Source organism: Magallana gigas, chromosome 10 (assembly GCF_963853765.1).
Source record: "Magallana gigas chromosome 10, xbMagGiga1.1, whole genome shotgun sequence".
In the NCBI taxonomy this organism is placed as follows: domain Eukaryota; kingdom Metazoa; phylum Mollusca; class Bivalvia; order Ostreida; family Ostreidae; genus Magallana; species Magallana gigas.
In genome coordinates, this window is record NC_088862.1 from 35,677,788 (window position 1) to 35,684,308 (window position 6,521).

General features: G+C 35.3%; 1 protein-coding gene across 4 annotated transcripts in view; it reads right to left on the reverse strand.

Annotated features, from left to right (window-relative positions):
* Window positions 1-6,521, reverse strand: part of LOC105332837 (uncharacterized) — a 302,923-nt gene that overhangs the window by 5,663 nt on the left and 290,739 nt on the right. The gene's annotated exons all lie outside the window — the stretch shown is intronic.

Here is a 6,521-nt window from a genome sequence, read left to right on the forward strand (position 1 = left end):
TGCTAAACTTAATCTCTCTTGTTCTCTGTCTCTGATTTTCTGTTAAACATGTAATCTTGTTTTTTCTCTTTATCTCTATCCTTTTCTTACTCTCTGGAACAATTTCCAGACAAGTAATCTCTCTCTCTCTCTCTCTCTGTATATCTCTCTACCTGACTTTCATATACCATTCTCTTTTCTTTCATTCTCTCTCTCTCTCCTCTCTCCTCCCTCTCTCTCTCTCTCTCTCTCTCTGTATACCTCTAAGCTTTTCCTTGTTTAGCTTGTTTCTCATTCCTTTTATCATTCTATATACCTTCCTCAAAACCTCTCTGGTTTCATACATGCTTGCTTTCTCAGAGAGAGAGAGAGAGAGAGAGAGAGAGAGAGAGAGAGAGAGAGAGAGAGAGAGTTGGCAGAGAACAAATGGGAAAAGGGATTGAGAGACTGCTAAACATGTATCCACTTTCTATGACACCAAGTTTCTCTCTCTCTTGTCTCTATAACTTTCTCCGATAAACATATACTGCTTCTTTTGCTCTTTATTGCTTTTTCTCTCTCTTTATTGAAATTGAAACACATCAATTATATTTGATGTCATTTGACAATTGGCTGATGGTCTATTACTGGCTTTCCCCCTTACCCTGGCTGAGTATTTGACTGTGGCCTATGACTGGCTTTCCCCCTTACCCTGGCTGAATATTTGACTGTGGCCTATGACTGGCTTTCCCCCTTACCCTGGCTGAGTATTTGACTTGGTCTATGACTGGCTTTCCCCCTTACCCTAGCTGAGTATTTGACTGTGGCCTATGACTGGCTTTCCCCCTTACCCTAGCTGAGTATTTGACTGTGGCATATGACTGGCTTTCCCCTTTTCCCTGGCTGATTATTTGACTGTCATCTATGACTGACTTTCCCCCTTACCCTGTCTGAGTATTTGAATGTGGTCTATGACTGGCTTTCCGCCTTACCCTGGCTGAGTATTTGACTGTGGTCTATGACTGACTTTCCCCCTTACCCTGTCTGAGTATTTGAATGTGGTCTATGACTGGTTTCCCCCCTTACCCTGGCTGAGTATTTGACTGTGGCCAACGACTGGCCTTTCCCCTTACCCAGGATGAGTGTTTGATTGTCCCTGGTGAAGATATGTTGACAATATCCCAGCCCTAACATTACCACAAGGATATATTTTTCCTTTGTTTCACAAAACAAACCTTAAATAAGGAAATAATTACTTTACCAATTTCTTGGTCAGAAATTGATGTTGACCTTGGCCTATGGTCTCGGGACAACAGTTCTTACCCCAGGGCTAACACAATGACTACTGCCCTCATACCTATTAAAAACTGTATACTATGATGTCTATGAATGACACACAACGACAGGCGAGTAATAGCAATAGGTCTCCTGAGTGACCAAGAAACAAAAAGATAAGCTGCCTAATAAAACTTCATATATGTGAAAAATTCATGAATACTATACCACATATGTATTTTGTTTTTCTGGACTTCATCCACTGTTTCTCTGGGTATCATACATGTAAAATCTATAAAGAGACCACACAATTCTTCACACCAGTACATGTAAAACACAAAGTAATATTATACAGCAAGTAGTTTGGATCGTAAATGATTTTACAACAAGATATCTCTGAGCCAAAGCTCACTAGTGATACCCCCCCCCCCCCCCCCCCCAGTGGTAATATGCAAAATAAGCAAAGTCAACATTTAACGGAAAATTGGCATCCGATTGGTACAAAAATATCAAACAAAATGGCATGCCTAGAAAAAAATGTGTCAAAATTTCAAGCATCTGTGATAAAAAGTTGCTGAGAAATGTTTGACAAAAATTTGTATGAACATTTTGGCTAAAAATAAACAAATTTGTCATTTAACAGGAATTTGATGCCTGATTGGTACAAAAATATATCCCACAATTTGGCACAATTTGCATAGACAAATAGTGTGATAAAATTTTAAGCATCTGCGACAAATAATTACTGAGAAATCTTTGACAAAAATTTGTTTCAAAATTTGACTAAAAATAAATAAAGTAGTCATTTAACAGGAAGTTGACGTCCCATTTGTACAAAAATATAACCAACGATATGGCATGCCTACACAAATAGTGTGTTAAATTTTCAAGCATCTGTGATAAGTAGTTGCTGAGAAAAATGCGACAGAAATTTTGTTACGGACAAACAGACAGAATGACAGACAACACGCAAGGGTAAAACAGTATAACCCTTTCTCCTTTGGAGTGGGGGTATAATTAAAACATATAGGTAAGTAAAATTCATTTAAATGTCATCACCAACAGAGAGAGAGAGAACTACTTGCACACTAATCTTTATCTAACTTGTGTGTTTGGAACTGTTTTGTAATAATCGAGATAATTAATTACTCTGTGCATTTCTACCTTAATTAAACATGTTAACCATGAATGTAATGATTTACATGTGAGAACAGATATATAAATTGTACATTTATTAAAAACTTAGCTTGTTTTAAGAATAGGTGAAAAGGGAAACAACTCAGTGAGACTGTGTTTAATTAAAAGCGGTAGTGTCCCTGAAACTTAGCTCGATCAACCTTCAGATTTATATGTAAACAGATAATTCAAGATCAAGTCATCAATTTATACTATTATTGAAAGAATAGAGAGGGATCAACTGAATAAAATGCGATTAAAAACGATCAACATTACCAAGTTTAACCCGATTCAGTAGTGTCCAAGAGGGCTACCTCTAATCTAAATCAAAGGTTGAATGTAATGTATACAGATGTCAGTCAATTCACCCAACCCATATCATTGTTCCTACATTGATCAACAGTTCCTACCCCAGGGCTAACACAATGACTACTACCCTCATACCTATTTAAGAGCTGTATACTATGATGTCTATGAATGACACACGACAGACGAGTGATTGCAATAGGTCTCCTGAGTGACCAAGAAACAAAACAAGAACCTTGTGACGATGTGTTTATATTAAACAAGAGGCCCAGGGGCCACATCGCTCACCGGAGCAACAATTGCCTTAATTCTGATCAAATAAGCATTACAGTATCAAAATATCTTGACAACTAAGTACAGTAGATCTTGCTAAAAAAAATTGAAAATCTGCCAATTTTTATCCACCTCTTTTTTTTGGTAAATACCAAGCCCCTTTTGTTGTTGTACCTGTAAACAGATTTTTCTCTATTCCTATATACCTCCCCCCAATTTTGTTGCCCCACATATAATTCTAGGGATTCATAGTTTAATCAAACTTAAATCTGCATAACCTGTGCTTTCACACTAAGTACTGAGTTTTGGACCGAAAACTTTCCCAGAATATTTTTAAAGATTTTCTCTATATATTCCTATGTCAAAATTCAAACCCCCATCACGGCCCCGCCCTATCACTAGGAACTGTGATTTTGCAAACTTGAATTTACACTACCCGATGATGCCTCTACACAAGTTTAAGCTTTTCCGGCTAAATATTATTTTAAAGATTTTCTCTATACAGTAAAACACGGTTATAACGAAGCGTCAGGGACAGGCAATTTTTCGTTATATCCGTCAAGTTTACTACATGTAATAAAGTCACGGGGAATGAAAATCACTTCGCTGTAAGCGTCAATTCATTACAAGCATGTTCGCTATAACCGTGTTTTACTGTATATTCCTATGTAAAAATTCATCCCCCATTGTGGCCTCACCATACCCCTGGACTATTATTTAAACAAACTTAAATCTATACGATCTAGGGATGCTTCCACTCAAATTTGGGCTTTCCTGGCCAAATAGTTTTGAGAAGAAGATTTTTAAAGATTTTCTCTATATATCCCCCATTGTGGCCCCGTCCTACCCCCAGGAACTATGATTTGAACAAACTTGAATCTACATTATCTGAGGATGGTTACAAGCCAATTTGAGCTTTCTTGGCCTAATAGTTTTTAAAAGAATATTTTTTAAAGATTTTCTTTAAATATTCATGTATACAAATTTATCCCCTAATTGTGGCCCCACCCTACCCCTGGGGACAAACTTGAATCTACACTATCTGAGGATGCTCCCATTTTAATTTGAGCTTTCCTGGCCACATAGTTTTTGAGAAGAAGATTTTTAAAGATTTTCTCTATATATTCCTATGTAAAACTTGATCCCCACTTGTGGCCCCACCCTACCCCAAGTGACTATGATTTGAACATAATTGAATCTACACTACCGGGGGGTGCTTCCATTTTAATTTGAGCTTTTCTGGCCTAATAATTTTTTAGAAGAAGATTTTTAAAGATTTTCTCTATATATTCCTATGTAAAAATTTACCCCCCTATTGTGGCCCCACCCATTCCCACAGGGACCAAAATTTGAACAAACTTGAATCTACACTACCTGAGGATGCTTCCATTTTAATTTGAGCTTTTCTGGCCAAATAGTTTTTGAGAAGAAGATTTTTAAAGATTGTCTCTATATATTCCTATGTAAAAATCCATTCCCCAATTGTTGCCCCAACATACCACCAGGGACTATGATTTGAACAAACTTGAATCAACACTATCTGAGGATGCTCCCATTTTAATTTGAGCTTTTCTGGCCTGATAGCTTTGGAGAAGAAGATTTTTAAAGATTTTCTCTGTATATTCCTATGTAAAATTTGATCCCCCTCTTGTGGCCCCTCCCTACATCCGGGGACCTTGATTTGAACAAACTTGAATTTATACTACCTGAGGATGCCTCCACACAAATTTAAGCTTTTCAGGCGCAATAGTCTTTGAGAAGAATATTTTTGAAAAATACCAACAAATTTCCAATATTTCTCCATTATCTCCCCTTTAAAGAGGGCGTGGCCCTTCATTTGAACAAACTTGAATCCCCTTCACCTAATGGTGCTTTGTGTCAAATTTGGTTGAAATCTGCCCAGTGGTTCTTGAGAAGAAGATGAAAATGTGAAAAGTTTACAACAACGACGATGACGACAACGACGACGACTACGACAGACAACGGACAAATTGTGATCAGAAAAGCTCATTTAAGCCTTTGGCTCAGGTGAGCTAAAAAGGATTAGCTGCGTGATAGAAATTCATATCTATGAAAAATTCATGAATGCTATACCGCATTTGTATATTTTTTTTTCTTGACTTCATCTACTGTATCTCCATGTATCATACACTTAAAACCTATAAAGAGACCACACAATTCTACACACCAGTACATGTAAAACACAAAGTAATATTATATCAGCAAATATCAATTAAAACATATAGGAAAGCAAAAGTACTGAGAGAGAGAGAAAGAGAGAGAGAGAGAGAGAAAGAGAGAGAGAGAGAGAGAGAGAGAGAGAGAGAGAGAGAGAGGGAGAGAGAGAGAATATTACTAACACACTAATCGTTATCTACTGGTAACTTGTGTGTTTGGAACTGTTTTGTAATAATCGCGATCGAGATAATTAATTACTCTGTGCATTTCTAGCTTAATTAAACATGTTAAACATGAATATAATGATTTAAGAAAAGAAGTATAAATTGTACATTTATTAAAAACTCGGCTTGGTTTAAGTACATTTGTATTTAAACAGATAATCTACAACCAATTCATCAATTCATACTATTACTGAAAGAATAGAGAGGGATCAGCTGAATAAAATGCGATTAAAAATGATCAACATTACTGCTCTTAACCTGATTCAGTAGTGTCAGAGAAGGTTACCTCTAATCTAAATCAAAGTTTGAATGTAATGTATACAGATGTCAATCAATTCACCCAACCCATACCATTGTTTATAATGAGAGATTAGCTGAATAAATTACTGCTGTATCATAATTAAATAAAATTGCTTTTACTTTCTATACTGTATATTAACGTTATCTACTATATATTTGCAATTACTTTGTAAATGTATGTCTATGAATTTAATTATTATAAAGTCAATAACTATAAGTAACATGTACATTACATGTACTATGACAATTGTATATATTGTATGCATTATCATTAGGAGAGGAACTTGTAAGTTGTAAGAACTTGTTTCCAATCCTCTTGTGTTATTTACACAATAAAATATGTTCAAATCAATCAAATCAAATAAAATTAATGTTCATACTATACCATAGTTATTAATGTTTTCTTCCAAAACTGGATCAGTTAGTTCTACCTTGAATGAGGATAAAGCACCTAAAAAGTAAGCAACATATTATACGTATGTCAGTAACAAACATTAATGCATTGTTTGCTTTATTAGTTCAAATTTATTATCTAAATGTAAACTTTGAATAACATATCAGCATTCTATGGAAATCCTATTATTTTTTATTACCGGTATTTGAAAACTTCATTTAACAAGTTGATGGAATTTGAAAAACTACAAATGATTTGTTTTCCGATATATTCCATATTATCAGATCAAAACACATGTGAAACATAAATTTTACATTAGGCCACAACATAGTATTCATTCAGGAAATGCTTAAAATGCTGAAAAATGTAATTTTACAACCATGCAATTTTTCAGTTTACAACAGTTTATAAATATAGGTCCACAGGGTATATAAAAA